Source organism: Bos mutus, chromosome 29, assembly GCF_027580195.1.
Source record: "Bos mutus isolate GX-2022 chromosome 29, NWIPB_WYAK_1.1, whole genome shotgun sequence".
Lineage (NCBI taxonomy): Eukaryota > Metazoa > Chordata > Mammalia > Artiodactyla > Bovidae > Bos > Bos mutus.
Window position 1 is genome coordinate 13,622,813 of NC_091645.1, and position 19,243 is coordinate 13,642,055.

Below are 19,243 nucleotides of genomic sequence, written 5' to 3' on the forward strand. Positions count from 1 at the left end.
CTCTGTGAATCTTCTGCTTTTCTGTTGTATTCATTAGTTTGCTGTTGTTTTTAGAATCCACATATAAGTGATGGGCTTCCCTGGTGGCTCAGATGGTCAAGAATCCGCTTGCAATGTGGGAGACCTGGGCTCGATCACTGGGTTGGGAAAATGTGGAGGGCATGGCAACCCACTCCAGTATTCTTGCCTGGAGAATGCCCATGGACAGAGGAGCCTGGCAGGCTACAGTTCATGAGGTCGAAAAGAGTTGGACACAACTGAGCAACTACGCACAGCACATAAAAGTGATATCATATGGTAGTTTCTTTCTCTGATTTACTTCACTTAGCATGATACCCTCCACATCTACCCATGTTCCTGAGAGTGGAAATTTTCATTTTTTTTTTTTAATAACTGAGTAGTATTCCATTGTGGGGCTTCCCAGGTGGCCCATTGGTGAAGAATAGGCCTGCCGAGTGGGAGATGCAGGTTTGATCCCTGCATTCAAAAGATCCTCTGGAGAATGAAATAGCAACCCTCTCTAGTAATCTTGCCCGGGAAAGCCCAAGGACAGAGAAGCCTGGCCAGTTACAGGCTGTGAGGTTAACATCACTAATTATCAGGGAAACACAAAAAAGTTGGACACGATTTAGCCACTCAACAGCAGTGGCAATATTCCATTCCATTCCAATGGAATGTTGGAATATATATATATATATATATATATATATACACACACACACACACACTGACACACATCTTCTTAATCCATTTATCTCTTGATGAACCTAGGTTGCTTCCATATTTAGCAATTGAAAATAACCTGCTATGAACATTGAGGTGCATGTATCTTTTCAAATTAGCAGTTTTTAATTTTTTTGGATAAACATCCAGGAATGGAATTGTTGGGTCATATGGTACTTCTAGTTTTTAGTTTTCTGAGAAACCTCCAGACTGTTTTTCACGGTGGATATGCAAGTTTACATTCCCACCAGCAACATCCAAGGTTTCCCTTTTCTCCACATCCTTGCTCACATGCTATTTGTTTATGTCCTTTTGTTGGTACCCATTCTGACAGGTGTGAGGTAATATCTCATTGTGGTTTTGAATTGCATTTCCTTGATGGTTAGTGATGTTGAGCATCTTTTCACATGCCATCTGCATGTGAAAGACGCATATTCAGGTCTTCTGCTTTATTTTTTAAAACTGTTTTTGTTTTTCTGATGTTGAGTTTCATTAACTGTTTATATATGTTGGATATTAACCTCTAATTGGTCATGTCATTTGCAAATATTTTCTCTCATTCAGCAGGTTGTCTTTTCATTTTCTCAATGGTTTCCTTTGGCATGCAAAGATGTTTAAGTTTAATTAGGTCCCATTTGTTTATTTTTGCTTTTATTTCCTTTATCTTAGAAGACAGATCCAAAAAATAGTCCTATGATTTATGTGAAAGGGGGTGTTCTGCCTATCTTTTCCTCTAGGAGTTTTATGGTTTCCAGTCATATAGTTGGCTTTTAACCTATTTTGAATTTATTTTTGTAAATAGATGTTAAAATAGATGTGGTGTTAAAATCACAGGCCAATGTCACTGATGAATATAGCAGAAAAATCCTCAAGGAAATATTAGGAAACCCAATCCAACAGTACATTAAAAGGATCATATATCATAATCAAGTAGGATTTATCCCAGGGATATAAAATGTTTTCAGTATCTACAAATAAATTGATATCAAATTCCACAGTAACAGACTGAATAACAAAAACCATATGGCCATCCTGATTTAGTCAAAATTCAAATTAATCACAATTTTGTCAAAATTCAACATAAGTTTGTGGTTAAAAACTCCAGAAAGTAGGCATAGGGAGAGTATACCTCAACATCAGGAAGGCCAGGTATGATAAACCCACAGATAATACCAAACTCAATGGTAAAAAGCTGAAAGCATTTCCTCTAAGATCAGGAATAAGACAAGGATACTCACTGTCATCACTTTCATTAAGCATAGTTTTGCAAGTCCTAGCTATAGCAGTCACGAAAGAAATAGAAATAAAAGTAATCCAAATTTGGAAAGGAAAATGTAGAAGTGTTACTATTTGCAGATGACATGATATGATACATAGAAAACCCTAAAGACACCCCCAGAAAATTACTAAAGTTCACCACTGAATCTGGTAAAGTTGCAGTATACAAAATGAATATACAGAAATCTATGCTAAAATTAATTTTCAGAAAATAGGAATTAAGGAAAAGTTCAATTTATCATCACATCAGAAAGAATAAAATACCTGGAAATAAACCTACCTAAAAAGGCAAAACCTGTCTCAGAAAACTAAGACACTGATGAAAGAAAGTGAAGACAACATAAACAGATTGAAAGATAAACCACGTCATTGGACTGGAAGATTTAATGTTGTTAAAATGACCATATTACCCAAGGGAATCTATAGATTCAATGCAGTCCCTTCAAACTACCAGTGACATTTTTCATGGAACTAGAAATATTTTTTAAATGTGTATGGAAACACAAAAGACCCTGAATAACCCAAGAAATCTTGAGAAAGAAGAACAGAACTAGAAAAATCGCACTACCTGATTTCAGACTATGCTACAAATTAGTCATCAAAACCATATGATAATAACACAGAAACAGAAACAAAAATCAATGGAACAAAATAGAGAGTCCAGAAATAAACTTACACACTTAACGGCCAGTTCAGTTCAGTCGCTCAGTCGTGTCCGACTCTTTGCGACCCCATGAATCGCAGCACGCCAGGCCTCCCTGTCCATCACCAACTCCCGGAGTTCACCCAGACTCACGTCCATCGAGTCAGTGATGCCATCCAGCCATCTCATCCTCTGTCATCTCCTTCTCCTCCTGCCCCCAATCCCTCCCAGCATCAGAGTCTTTTCCAATGAGTCAACTCTTCCCATGAGGTGGCCAAAGTACTGGAGTTTCAGCTTTAGCATCAGTCCTTCCAAAGAAATCTCAGGGCTGATCTCCTTCAGAATGGACTGGTTGGATCTCCTTGCAGTCCAAGGGACTCTCAAGAGTCTTCTCCAACACCACAGTTCAAAAGCATCAATTCTTCAGCGCTCAGCCTTCTTCACAGTCCAACTCTCACATCCATACATGACCACAGGAAAAACTATAACCTTGACTAGGCAGACCTTTGTTGGCAAAGTAATGTCTCTGCTTTTGAATTTGCTTCCTAGATTGGTCATAACTTTCCTTCCAAGGAGTAAGCGTCTTTTAATTTCATGGCTGCAGTCACCATCTGCAGTGATTTTGGAGCCCCCAAAAATACCCACAACAAAAAAAGGAAATAATATACAATGGAGAAAAGGTAGTCTTTTCAATAAGTTGTGCTGGGGAGACTGGACAGTTATGTGTGAAATAAAAAAATTAGATGTTCAAGCTGGTTTTAGAAAAGGCAGAGGAACCAGAGATCAAATTGCCAACGTCTGCTGGATCATGGAAAAAGCAAGAGAGTTCCAGAAAAACATCTATTTCTTCTTTATTGACTATGCCAAAGCCTTTGACTGTGTGAATCACAATAAACTGTGGAAAATTCTGAAAGACATGGGAATACCAAACCAACTGACCTGCCTCTTGAGAAACCTATATGCAGGTCAGGAAGCAACAGTTAGAACTGGACATGGAACAACAGACTGGTTCCAAATAGGAAAAGGAGTATGTCAAGGCTGTATATTGTCACCCTGCTTATTTAACTTCTATGCAGAGTACATCATGAGAAACGCTGGGCTGGAAGAAGCACAAGCTGGAATCAAGATTGCCGGGAGAAATATCAATAACCTCAGATATGCAGATGACACCACCCTTATGGCAGGAAGTGAACAGGAACTAAAAAGCCTCTTGATGAAAGTGAAAAAGGAGAGTGAAAAAGTTGGCTTAAAGTCCAACATCAGAAAACGAAGATTATGGCATCTGGTCCCATCACTTCATGGGAAATAGATGGGGAAATGGTGGAAACAGTGTCAGACTTTATTTTTCGGGGCTCCAAAATCACTGCAGATGATGACTGCAGCCATGAAATTAAAAGACGCTTACTCCTTGGAAGGAAAGTTATGACCAACCTAGATAGCATATTCAAAAGCAGAGACATTACTTTGCCAACAACGGTCCGTCTAGCCAAGGCTATGGTTTTTCCAGTGGTCGTGTATGGATGTAAGAGTTGGACTGTGAAGAAGCTGAGCGCCGAAGAATTGATGCTTTTGAACTGTGGTGTTGGAGAAGATTCTTGGGAGTCCCTTGGACTGCAAGGAGTTCCAGCCAGTCCATCCTAAAGGAGATCAGTCCTGGGTGTTCATTGGAAGGACTGATGCTAAAGCTGAAACTGCAATACTTTGGCCACCTCATGTGAAGAGTTGACTCATTGGAAAAGACTCTGATGCTGGGAGGGATTGTGGGCAGAAGGAAAAGGTGATGACAGAGGATGAGATGGCTGGATGGCATCACTGACTCGATGGACATGAGTTTATGTAAAGTCCAGGAATTCGTGATGGACAGGGAGGCGTGGCGTGCTGCAATTCATGGGGTCGCAAAGCGTCGGACACGACTGAGTGACTTAACTGAACTGAATTCTTTCAAATAATATGCATTAATATTCTATAAAAGGAAGATTTGTTTACTAGAAAACTTTCTTAATGTCCTGAATCCTCTCACTTCAGTCTTAACTTTGCCATTTGATATATAATAAAGAAAAGTGTAAACAGTACTTCCTGGGAGTTTTCAGAAGAGATGTTTGAGATGTATTTGGAAGAAAAAAATCTGCAGATAGAAAATGAGAATAATATTTGAGAAAGACATAAAATATATAGAAAGAAAATAATATAACATTGTCTTAGTTCACTAGGGTACCGTAACAAAGTACTACAAATTAGGTGATTTAGAAGAGTGAATGCATACTGTCTCATAATTGTGGAGGCTAGATCTCTGGGTGGGCAGCAACAGTCTTTTTGGGACCCAGAAGCAAATCTCATCTATGTGCCGAGGTTCCTGAATGACTGTAATTGCACCTATTCCAGTCTTGTACATGGGCAAGAGTTTGGAGGAGAAGGCAATGGCACCCCACTCCAGTACTCTTGCCTGGAAAATCCCATGGACGGAGGAGCCTGGTAGGCTGCAGTCCATGGGGTCGTGAAGAGTTGGACATGACTGAACGACTTCACTTTTTTCACTTTTCACTTTTCACTTTCATGCATTGGAGAAGGAAATGACAACCCACTCCAGTGTTCTTGCCTGGAGAATCCCAGGGACAGGGAAGCCTGGTGGGCTGCCGTCTATGGGGTCACACAGAGTCGGACATGTCTGAAGCGACTTAGCAGCAATAGCAGCATGTATTTTGGAAAGCAAAATATTTTGTTATGTTTCCCCTAGTCTCCATGCATTCAATGAAGCTCCTTTCTTTGATACCTTCCAGATAAAGCTTTGACCCACAGTTCTCAGATGACTGCCATCTGCTTATTCACATGGTGCTAATTATAATACTAGTCCATATGACAGACTATAATAGTTAAATAATAAGCATGAAATGACCTGCAGTCCCTTAATCTTTCATATGTACAAAGTCCTTAAGAGACTTTTCTTCAAACACAGCGCAACTTCTGATTTTTAAAAGCAGCATCTTAGAAAAACCTGAGCTTTAATTTCATGCCAAGAACTTTCCTTTGTTTCCTAACCCTGTCAACCTTCACTCTGACTAGCATCCAGATTAATAGTTATTTAACTGCTGAACAATTATGACAGGTGATTAATTAGTCTCAAGGAGCAGCCACTTGTGCTGCTATTAATCAGCTCATCACCAGACAGAAAGAGAAGGAAAGCAATCTGTATTTGTTACAAAATGGGCTAGGCAGGCATTACTCAGGCAATAAGAAAAGGTCATTGTAGAGCTGAAAGCATGATGACCAGGTTTTGCGAGATTGATGAGAGAGAACTCTTTTCTGTATATATTATGAGGCGGGGGGAAGACAAACTGTTCAATTCAGTGTGGTGAAAGGAACTTGATGCATAGAGAATGGGTTTCTCCAGATGTGTGAAGTACTTAAATCTTATACCATAGGCATTACGGTATCTTTACGAGTTAAGATGTAAGGTGAGTTGTTGACTGTTTTCTCATCAATTCTGAGAATATCATAAAGACTACAACTGCTGCATTTGAAAATTAATCCAGAAACTTGTGTGCCAACCTCCATTTCCCTTTTACCTTCATTCTCTACAACCTATCCTCAGTCTTACCCCTTTACCTCAACACAAATCTGTCATGCCCCATTCTTCCTGCTAATATTATCAAATCTGTCCTGCCCCATTCTTTCTACTATTATTATAACTGTAGTTTTTATCAGTTTCTGTCTGGATTATGGAAATAATCTGTCTCTTGACTAGTGTTTCATGAGCTATCCTTCAGTGTTGGTGATATTTCCCCTTGAAATGAAAATTGGATGGTGGCATCTTTGTGATTAAAACCACAAATGGGATTGTGGCAAAATTCTTGGCATGACTTGTAAGCTTCATCCTGAATACTTAGCGTTAAGGTGGATATCATTTTTTCTGATATAAGACAAGCTGACTTGTATTCTGCTTCTGTTTCTTACTCACAGTATGATCTTGGGCAAGTCATCTAACCCTTGGTTACTCATCTCTAAAAGTCAAATGATAGTATCTACATCGTAAGAAGCATGTGAATTTTCAATGGATGAATACATATAGTGCCTAGAACCATGTCTGGGATACACAGATAAATAATAGCTATTGTTATTTCTCAGCATGTACCCAGCACTACCTAACAAACCAAGTCAATTTGCACTTGCATACATCTGAGCTTTTTATTTCCTCTGTCAGGAAAGAACTCTTATTTGCATTCCTCATTCCCACTTGCATACTGAACAGACAGCCATCTTCACTGTTCAGCTTAAAATTTTGTTAGCTTCTCTAAGATGCCATTTTTAACTTTCTCTGCTTAGATGGAAAAAACTTCCCCACCATCCTAGCTCCCTGTTACGGCACACTGTCCCATGTCACACTTGTCAAACATCTCAATGCTTGATCGTATTCAATGTCCCTGTTACTAGACTGCCAGGGTCGTGCTATCGGTAAAGAGTCTGCTGCCAATGCAGGAGATGCAAGAGACACAGGATCGATCCCTGGGTCAGGAAGATCCCCTGGAGAAGAAATGGCAACCAACACCACTGTTCTTGCCTGGAAAATTCAAGGGACAGAGGAGCTTTGCGGGGTACAGTTCGTGGGGTTGCAAAGAATCGGACATGAGTGAGCTACTGAGCACAAGCACACAACTGAAGGTTAAATTCCTTCTAAGGAGAATGTTTTCTTCCTCTGTGTCACCCCAGCATACTGCCTCACATGTGGTGGTAACTTAATCCGTATTTTGAACAAATGAGTGAATATTGCAGGAAAGGTTGGCCAAACAAGTAGAGCTAACAGTTAGGTAAAGTATCTAGTGAAATAATCAAATCTATCCAAAATGAAGACAAAGCCAGGAGCTGATACACTGATCCATATACTTACATCAGTATTAACTCTCTGGGGCACTGCTGTAATTGGACTTTGGGGAATATACTCTGGGTTGGAATAATTAGTGACTTGAGGCAAATACTTTGAATTTCACTCCTTATTAAAATTGCCATCATATGGAGAATGAGATTAAAAAAAAAAAAAAAAAACTAAGTAGATGAGGTTCCTTCTAGCAAAGTGTCAGACTATGTCACTGATTGCTGAATTGCCTCTTTATGAGGCTCTTCTGGGGCACCAGGGCATTACCAGTGATCTACAACAGAGAGGTCTCAAGATTTTGATTTCATTTAAAATACAGAGCCTGTCTGAGGATATATGCCATTAAAAGACGTGAGTCTCATCCTCATCTCTCCCCATTCTTAGAAGCTCTTCCTCAGTTGCTAGTAACACCTGTGTGGGGGAAAAAAGGTGCTTGTGCATCTTATTCTCTACATTAATCATCATTTATACAGCAAGCACAAGGGTATCACAAGCACAAGCATATGACTTCAGGTGGGTAATAAACAGTGGGGGTGGATCAACTTTATAAAAACCAAAACTCTATTTTCACATGATTCAATTTACCCCTCCCTGTGTGGATGGGTTTAACTACATCAGAATCGGCTTTTGCAAAGCGCCTGAGGAGGTACTTAAACTTAATTGTACTCTGTGCTCATTACTGAAGCAGTTCATCAGGTCCAAAGCAGGGCAAAGGCCTTTTGGGTTTTCTCCCATTGGAACATGTCCTGGGTCTCAATATCAGGTTGAACCCTGTTTTTGACAGTGTGTGTGTGTGTGTGTGTGTGTGTGTGTGTGTGCACACGTGCAGTCACTCAGTCGTATCTGACTCTTTGTGGCCCTGTGAACTGTAGCCCACCAGGCTCCTCTGTCTGTGAGATTCTCCAGGCAAGAATACTGGAGTGGCTTGCCATATCTTCCTCCAGGGGATCTTCCTGATCCAGGGATTGAACTGATATCTCTTGCATCTCCTGCACTGGCAGACAGATTCTTTACTATTGTACAAAGTATTAAATATTAATGGTAAAAAATGTTTCAGTTCCACAGAAATAACCAAAACATTGTAACAAATATTTCCCTTAGGTTGAGACTATTTTATAGAGGACCTCATGTAAGGAATTGAACCAAGAGCTAGAAAAGAAGAAAATAAACAGGAGGAAAATGAGACAAGAGTATAAAATGAAAGTAAGAATTGCACATCTGCATAGTAAGAAATCATGACATAGCCTTGCTGCCCAGGCACTGCTGTAAAGTGAGGAAGAATACATATTTTAGTGTCTGCAGGTTTGAGTTTAGTTTCACTGTGTTTTTTTTTTTTTTTTTTAACCTTAGGTTAATAAGTTAGCCTCTTGAGCCTGTTATCCTTCTACAAAATGAGTATAATAAAGCTCACCACCATGAGTTGTCATAAACCCCAAATGAAATCATGGGAAACTTGTGCTGTGAGTCTCCTGAGTATTAGTCTCATCCTCTGTTGAGAGTTGGGCTTCCCAGGTGGCACTAGTGGTAAAGAACCTGCCTGTCAATGCAGGAAACATAAGAGATGCAGGTAAGATCCCTGGGTCAAGAAGATCCCCTGGAGGAGGGCATGGCAATCCACGCCAATATTCTTGCCTGGACAATCCCACGGATAGAGGAGCCTGAGGGGCTACAGTCCTTTCGGTCGCAAGAGTCGAACACGACTGAAGGGACATAGCGTGCACTCACACTGTTGAGATTTGGAGGGGCAGGCTTGAAGCTGGTTGTATCAGTCACGCTAAAGATGTTGTTCAATTTTCTCAGTTTGATAGGGACACAGAATCTAGGTAAGTAATTGCCATTGTTTGGTACTTCAAACACAGTTAAGTCCAGTAGTTTCTATTTGGAAATTTTTCTTCCTTTACAGTTTCATATTAATGAGAAAATAGCAAATGCTCCTCTCTTCCCCAACCAGCAGTGATAATCAGATCACTTGTGATTATCTGTCCTTGTAGGAACCATTGTATACCTAAGGACACTCAGCTGGAAAGCTGGATGACAGATCTAATAAATACAAGAGTGAAGGTAACATTAAACAGTGGCTCAAAGGGTAAAGAATCTGCCTGCAATGCAGAAGACCTGGGTTTGATCCCTGGATTGGGAAGATCTTCTGGGGAAGGGAATGGCAACCCACTCCAGGATTCTTGCCTGGAGAATCCCATGGACAGAGGAGCCTGGCGGACTATCGTACATGGGGTTGCAAAGAGTCAGACACAACTGAGGAACTAACACTTTCACTAAATATACTTTTAGTCATTTAAATCTAGTGATAGGACGATTAAATTAGCCTAATTCAGTTTTATGAAGCTGGATCACTTTTCCTTCCCTCTTACTTTTTTGGGAAGTGTTTCCTTTGGTTCTTTGCAAGTTAAAATTTGTCTTCCGACTGGATATCACTTGGATGCATCTTCTGGCTAGTGCACATCCTAACAAATATTTTTCTTTCCTCTTAAATTTACTAAACATCGATCTTATTCAAGCACTTGACACTTTTGTCAGATAATTCTCCTGTTCACCTATATAATTTGTTTTCATTGCCCTCATTAGATGAGAAGCTCTTCTCCATAAATACAGTGCTACATGTAGAATATGTAAAACGTGTCTCAAAAAAAAATATTTTGAGACATGTAAAACATGTATCAAAAAGGAACATTTCAAATATTTCATGATAAAGTGTTTTCTATTAAAATAAGTTTAGTATTAAAGATTGAGGGCAGAAGAATAGGGCAACAGAGGATGAGGTAGTTGGATGCCATCACCAATGCCATGGACATGAACTTGGGCAAACTCTGGGAGATGATGAGGTACCAGGAATCCTGGCATGCTACAGTCCCTGAGGTTGTGAAGAATCAGGTATGACTTGGAGATTGATCAACAAGAACACGAATAAAACTATATTAGGTTCAGTTCAGTTCAGTTCAGTCACTCAGTCGTGTCCGACTCTTTGCGACCCCATGAATCGCAGCACGCCAGGCCTCCCTGTCCATCACCAACTCCCGGAGTTTACTCAAACTCATGTCCATGGAGTCGGTGATGTCATCCAGCCATCTTATCCTCTGTTGTCCCCTTCTCCTCCTGCCCCCAATCCCTCCCAGCATCAGAGTCTCCAAAGTACTGGAGTTTCAGCTTTAGCATCATTCTTCCAAAGAACACCCAGGACTGATCTCCTTTAGAATGGACTGGTTGGACCTCCTTGCAGTCCAAGGGACTCTCAAGAGTCTTCTCCAACACCACAGTTCAAAAGCATCAATTCTTTGGCACTCAGCTTTCTTCACAGTCCAACTCTCACATCCATACATGACCACTGGAAAAACCATAGCCTTCACTAGATGGACCTTTGTTGGCAAAATAATGTCTCTGCTTTTGAATATGCTGTCTAGGTTGGTCATAACTTTCCATCCAAGGAGTAAGCGTCTTTTAATTTCATGGCTGCAATCACCATCTGCAGTGATTTTGGAGCCCCCAAAAATAAAGTCTGACACTGTTTCCACTGTGTCCCCATCTATTTCCCATGAAGTGATGGGACCAGATGCCACAATCTTAGTTTTTTGAATGTTGAGCTTTAGGCCAACTTTTTCACTCTCCTCTTTCACTTTCATCAAGAGGTTCCTCAGTTCCTCCTCACTTTCTGCCATAAGGGCAGTGTCATCTGCATATCTGAGGTTATTGACATTTCTCCCAGCAATCTTGATTCCAACTTGTGTTTCATCCAGCTCGGCATTTTGCCTGATGTACTCTGCATAGAAGTTAAATAAGCCGGGTATGATATATAGCCTAGATGTACTCCTTTCTGAATTTGGAACCAGTCTGTTCTGTGTTCAGTTGTAACTCTTGCTTTTTTTTACCTGCATACAGATTTCTCAGGATGCAGGTAAGGTGGTCTGGTATCCCCATCTCTTTAAGAATTTTCCACAGTTTGTTGTGATCTACACAGTCAAAGGCTTTAGTGTAATCAGTAAAGCAGAAGTAGATGTTTTTCTGTAATTCCCTTGCTTTTTCTGTGGATCCAGTGGTTGCTGACAATTTGATTTCTGGTTCCTCTGCCTTTTCTGAATCCGGCTTGAACATCTGAAAGTTCGTGGTTCACGTATGGTTGAAGTCTGGCTTGGAGAATTTTGAACATTACTTTGCTAGTGTGTGAGATGAGTGCAACTGTGTGGTAGTTTGAACATTCTTTGACATTGCCCTTCTTTGGGATTAGAATGAAAACCAACCTTTTCCAGTCCTGTGGCCACTGTTGAGTTTTCCAAATTTGCTGGCATACTGAGTGCAGCACTTTCACAGCATCATATTTTAGGATTTGAAATAGCTAAATTCCATCACCTCAGCTAGCTTTGTTCTTAGTGATGCTTCCTAAGGCCCACTTGACTTCGCATTCTAGGATGTCTGGTTCTAAGTGAGTGATCATACCATCATGGTTATCTGTGTCATGAAGATCTTTTTTGTATAGGTCTTCTGTGTATTCTTGCCACCTCTTCTTAATATCTTCTGCTTCTGTTAGGTCCATACCATTTCTGTTGTTTATTGTCATATATATATTATATATATAATCAGATATTTTTTGAGTAACAGTATATCTCTTCTGAGTTTTCTCTTAGACTGCTTTATGATGAAACATATCATATTATCTATATTTACTTATATATTTTATCAGAGAAAACTGATCTAAACATTGATCCATTTCTCCTCCTCTCATACATAAAACTGGCTCCTGATAACTGCCATTCTAAAACCACCTGTGGCGGATTCATTTTGATATTTGGCAAAACTAATACAATTATGTAAAGTTTAAAAATAAAATAAAAATAAAAAATAAAAAAAAAAAAAAAAAAAATAAAACCAGGAAAATTGCTATGTGTCAGATACTTACACATATGTGAATTAACCTTCACAAAAGCTGCCTGTCTAGGGCATTTTAAAGCTAATTCACTAGTAAGGAAACAGAGACTCAAAGAAGGTGAATGAATTTCCAAATTGCCAAATCCAGCAAATATTGGTTTTGGAATTTAAGTTCAGGGGTTACTAACTCAAAAGTGCATCAGCTTTTCCCAACATTGTTGAAAGGAAAAACTTGATACAGTCATGAACCCAGAGGTGATCAGAAAGTAAGAATCCTGATAAAGTAAACAAACCTGAAGGGAAAAAAATGGATTATTCAGAAATAACATAATTGGGTTTTGAAGTAAACCTTTAGCTGTACTTAGGATTGTGCTTTGTTTATCTGAGAACAGCTCAAGTACAGCTAAGTTTTACTTCAATGGAACTAACAATCGTTGAGTATCTATTCACTCTTTACCCTGAGAAATAGGAATTGGTATTCTCACTTTGCAGATGAATAAACTAAGGCTCAGGGGTTTAGGTGGCTTCCTTAGATGTGCATCCATAAATGGTGGAGGAGAGGGTTATACTCAGAGCTGTGTGATATATCTGATCGCATCTGCTATTCATTATGATAGTGCCTTGATGAATAATGGGTGCCTCAAATGACTTCCTAATGAATGGGTACCTCAAATGCTTCCCTATTTAACTGAAGGTGATTCACAGTAGGATTGAGTGGGAGATGAGACCGGTGTGAATTTATGTAAGGATACGTGTCCCCACTCCAAATCACACAACATGTGGTAGGACAAAAGTGAAAGTCGCTGAGTTGTGGCTGACTGTGACCCCAGGGACTATACAGTCCATGGAATTCTCCAGGCCACAACAGTGGAGTGGGTAGCCTTTCCCTTCTCCAAAGGATCTTCCCAACTTAGAGATAGAACCCAGGTTTCCCACATTGCAGGTGGATTCTGTACCAGCTGAGCCACCAAGGAAGCCCAAGAATACTGGAGTGGGTAGCCTATCCCTTCTCCAGCAGATCTTCCTGACCAAGGAATCAAAAAGGGGTCTCCTGCATTGCAGGTGGATTCTTTACCAACTGAGCTAATGGGGTCAAAAGAAAGATTCATGTGAAGTCATGAACCCATGGAAGTAGCAGCTGTACTCAGAGGAGAATTCAATTCCTGAATATGAGGAAGCCTGTTTGTTTGAAGATTGGCAGTTTTGTCTGTTTCTTGGCACTGAAACAGATAATAAGAACAGGTGTGAAGTAAACAATTCCAACTTCATCTTAAATTTCTAGATCAGACATTCAGAGCCCTCCTAGTGCTAGGAAGCCTTTCTGCTTCTCTCCTACTGACTCTCATCCTGGTCCCCAAGTCTATAATGATGAACTGTTAGGGACTAAGACTTTTAAGTACAACAGACTATGAAAAGACAGCAAAAAGTTGAGTCCTGAACCCTTATTATATCGTGAACACTTTTGGCAATCTCAAAGAGCTCATGAGCTCTTTCTCTGAAGAATTTTGCAAATGTCTATAAACTCATACATAAAATGCATATTTTAATTGATTACCTTCTGATACATTTTCTAAAATGTAATGAATAGAGTGATATTTTCTAAAAAGTTATTAATAATGTGTTTTCCTTTTAAGCTCATTAAATAGAAAAATATTTCAGTTATATCTGAATTTCAAAGTAGTGATAATTGCAACTGATATTTTAATATATCTGTAATACTTATAATGTTATATTAAAATACCTATAATGATCCCTACTAGTAATATAGTCACAGGTACTGTTAAGTATGTCATCTGTTACCTATATTAGCTACATATATAATCAAAAAAATGTTAAATTTTAGTTGGTAATAGTAAAAGTAAGGATGTAACTTTTTTTTCTGTACAAGTTTATAACACTCTGAATTTGAGACATAGACCACCAGGGATCAAAAAATCCTTGAAGTCTTTGCTATTTGCCTTAGGAGACATCTCACATACATTATCTCTAATCCTTATAAGATTGTATAAGATAGAGTTAAGTAACTGTCCACTCATAAATGAAAATTTTTGACTCTCCGAGAAGTAAAGTGACTTACTTATTATTAGAGATATGAGTTATGAGGATGGTATCTCAACCAAATATCTAGTCATCCAGTCCACTTACAACTCTACCATTAAGCTTAACCCGGCTTTAGTAATTACCCTCCACCTCACACCATCCCATGCTATGCTTTGTAAATCCTTCTATACCTAAAGTCCTTAGGCATTAACATAAGTAACATGCAAGATGCTGCTTAGAAGGCAGTCGGATAAGCTCCAAGGGGACCTTGCTATTTTTGGATTCATATCAAAGACTTGACTGAAGAAGCTTTCATAAAGATAAAAGGTAGGACCCTCTGGACAAGGTATATAAGAGATGTAAAGTATAAGCTACTTAATTTTTAAAAAATGCAATATAACAAATGAACTAGCCCAGCAGCATTGCAGTATAATTTAGAGAAGCCTTGCTGACAAAGGAAAGCATATAAACAAATCACATGAATTCTAAAAACAAAAGATCTTCACCATTATTTGAAAATATATTTAAAAAATTATGGAATTCCTAGAAGATGTTACATGCAGATGCTACTGATAGCTGTTGGCACACTAGTATTTGGGCACCACTGGTTGTCTGGGGCTGTGCCTGGCTGTGGGATTAGTCTGCACTCTAATAGGTTTTGTCATCTATTAGTCATGTTGTGTGGGGAAGGCAATGACAAACCACTCCAGTACCCTTGCTTGGAAAATCCCATGGACGGAGGAGCCTGATAGGCTGCAGTCCATGGAGTTGCTAAGAGTCGGACACGACTGAGCAACTTCACTTTCCCTTTTCACTTTCATGCATTGGAGAAGGAAATGGCAACCCACTCCAGTGTTCTTGCCTGGAGAATCCCAGGGACGGCGGAGCCTGGTGGGCTGCTGTCTATGGGGTCGCACAGAGTCAGACACGACTGAAGTGACTTAGCAGCAGCAGCAGTCATGTTGTGTTGAGGTGATAGTTCAACTTTGCCTGCGCCACAATTTCCTCATCAGAAAAAGGAGAATAACCAAGGTTCTTATGATATCAGTGGTATTTTGTGTGTGTGAATTAAATGAGCTAATACATTTCTGTGCCTCAATCTCTTCATCTTTAAAATGGACATCATTAGTATGTACCTCATGGAGCTGTTATATGGTTATATCATCACTAAAACCCTAAGGTCAGCATCTGATATATAAAAAGAGCAATATACGGTACATGTTTTTTAAGTGTAGAGTTTCATGAGCTATGTGATCTGGACCTTGAACCTGTTATTTATAACCGAGCCTCAGTTTTTTTCATTTGTAAAGTTGGTGTGCTTTCTACTTCATATTGATATCTATGTTAAAAACAGTAAGATTGACAATTACATTTGAACCTATATTTCTTATTAAAAACTTGACCCCTTGATATGACATCATTCTGCAAAAATCTTTGTCAAGTCACTGCATGCCACCATTTTTGGCAGTAGGTCCTATATCAAGGTACTGCTGCTGCTGCTGCTAAGTAGCTTCAGTCGTGTCCGACTCTGTGTGACCCCATAGACGGTAGTCCACCAGGCTCCCCCGTCCCTGGGATTCTCCAGGCAAGAACACTGGAGTGGGTTGCCATTTCCTTCTCCAGTGCATGAAAGTGAAAAATGAAACTGAAGTCACTCAGTCGTGTCTGACTCCTAGTGATCCCATGGACTGCAGCCCACCAGGCTCCTCCATCCATGGGATTTTCCAGGCAAGAGTACTGGAGTCGGATGCCATTGCATTCTCTGTATCAAGCTACATTGCATCTAATTAGTGTGTGTGTTGGCCTTTTATCAAAACCTCTAATATTCTTTGACATTATTTCTGATGATCCTATACTTATGAAAGTGACTGTTTTCTGGAGATTTTTTATTTAAAGTCTTCCATGTTTACTATGGTATTTTTCTTAAAGATTTAAGGTGTGAACTAATTAATGTAGTTCATACCTTAGTTCATAGCTTTGCCTGTGAATTTGAGCAGTTGGTCATTATCAATCTTCTGAGGAACTGATGGCTGTCCATCTGTGTGCATCTTTGGCCATTGTTACATATTATTATCAGTCATTAAAATTAAAGGAAAAATGAGAACTTACAAAGGTCTTAAATGGCAAGTGTCATGTTAAGGGAATTAATTCTCACTAAGTCTAAAACATGTATTTCAATTGGTAAGAAAGTGGACAGACTTGATGCTTGGATATACAGGTGAAACCTATCTAATCAGTATGTTTACTGCTTATTTGAAATTTGCTGTCAACATCTTGAAAAACATTTTTCCTTTCAGGACACTATAAGTTTCCTTTAAAATCTTATCTGTATTATGTCCTTTATTTTTCTGAGTTTACAAGCTTTATAACTTTGACCCAAAGTCATCAGTTTCCACGAGGTAGGGTGCAACAATATGATGCACAGAGAGAATAGATAGATACGTGGTCCTAGTTGGTCCACACATGAAAACCTGAAAGTCTGTCTTTAGTTTCTTCCCTGTCATGAAACACAATTCATTTTCCAAGATGCCACCAAGTCTATCTGAAAGGCAAAAAGCTAAAAACAAACATACAAACAAGCAAAAATCTCAGAACAAAATACTGCTTATGTCGTTACTTTCAATTTGAAGTCCTAGGCATGACATTAAGGGACTCTCAGAATTAAGTCAAAATTTCCTTTCTAGTCTCATCACACCTGGCCATTTTCACCCAGTTATTCTTTTACGTCATCTTTCCTATCTACGTTCTCTTATCCATGTAGAGAACATCCTTTCCCTTTCCTCTCCTGTCACCTGAGGCCACTGGTCCTTTACCACCAACCATATGCCAATTTTTCCCTCTGAAATTCATGTTTCTCCCTTTATATGATCTATCTTCTATATCATTAGAGCATTTGTTTGGCATTTAAATTATATTTTCATTTCTATGAGCTCTTCAGAATCAAAAATGTTTTATAAAGTCTTTATCTTCCTTGCCCAAGGTCATGCCTGGAGCATAGAAAATGCCAAATAAAAATGTAGACCAATGAGTGAGTGAACGAATGAATGGACTTTTTGGTAAAGCCCAGTTGAAATGTAATCTCTGTGAAATTTTTCTGACTTTCTTCAGACAGAGTTAATCATTCCTCCTAGATTTGTATAAGACTATGCAATCTACAACAAATCAGGCTGCAGCTGAAATTTTTATATACCTATTAGACTCAATATGCTGTGAGTTTCTCTAAGTGACCATTTTATTCATCTTTTTCAGTCACAAGTTTGCTAGCCCACAGTAGATGTTCAGTGTGTCTTCTTTTCTCAAATAAGTGACTGATTGGGCTGTGTCCTATTCATTTTTTATGTCTGTGAATGGTCTATGAAATCTTGAAATTGCTCTAGAGGAGAAGATTAATCGATCTTTTCAGTCTGGATACTATTGAGTCACAGTTCAGTTCAGCTGTTTGCTGGTTCACTATACTAAGACAGAGTGCTGGTTTTTACCAGCCATGTGTTCTCCTGCACACACACACACACACACACACACAAAATATCCTCTTCAATAGTAAGACTAATACATTGAGCTATTTTTAAATTGCATGTGGGGAAGAGGTATCAACAGGCAATCTATTAACACCACAAAGAATATGTGTTCATCTTTGAAGTTCCCAGTTGGGAATGGGTCTCCTTTCTTCTCAGCAGGGATACAGATCTGTACTTGAGTGCAACTTCTGTGTGATTTGGAAAGACCTGGAGTACTATTTATTTATACAAATTTTCACACTGGTGGCAAGAAAGTGAGAACGTCTGGGGCATATTTGTCAGAGACAGCAGAGTTGTACTGGATGATCTTCAAGCTCTACCTCTCCGTGTTTGAATCTCCTGAGTGTCTTCTTGCCTTGTAATTGAGCAGCTCCTGGATCATCTTCTCCAGTGGAAGAGAACTACAGCCTAAGACAGTTGCTCCATTTTCAGATAGCTTTGACCACTAATTCCCTTCCTTATGCTAAAATTTTGTTTCCTTTCATCTTAGAATCATTTCATTGTTTCAGGACTCCATTTCAGAGATAAAGAGACTATTCTTCTTTCAAGATAAATAGTTAAGGACTCTACATCACCAAAACTAGGATCTGATCATCTGTAATCACTTTTTAAAAATCCAGATGCACATCAGAATTATCTTGAAATTTTTTGAAAAATACAAATGCTCAGGTATTTTTTTTTCCTCCAGAGCTCCAGATGTTTCTAGTGAGCATCATGTTTAAAAACAACCATATTATATGATGTTCCTTTACTTTTATTCAGTTTGTTTCACTTTTTCTATTTCATGTTCAGTACTCCCATTTCATTTAGTTTATGTTTTCCAATTTCTCCATCTCTACTTTTTTTAATGTTCTTTCTCATGCTTTTATCAAGTGTAGTAGAAAAGCTTTTGTACACTCACACACATACACATATATAATATACATATTTGAGAAAATGTATGAATTTTTGCCTAACTAAAAAAGTTATGATATTTTGATTCTATTTGTTTGACTTAGTATGAACAGAATGCTAGATTTCTAATTAAAAAAATAGATATGCAACAAGCAACGAAGGTTTACTGTATATCCTAGGGAACTATAGTCAATATCTTGTAATAACTTATGATGGAAAATAATTTCAAAAATAATATATGTGTATTGTATAACTGAATAACCTTGCTGTGCCCTTTAAACATTGTAAGTCAACTACTTCAATAAAATATATTTTAAAATAAACATTAATTAAAAAGATAGTTACAGTTCTACCACCTCTTTGTCTTACAGCATGAATTGAATTCCTCAAAAATTTATTTGCATC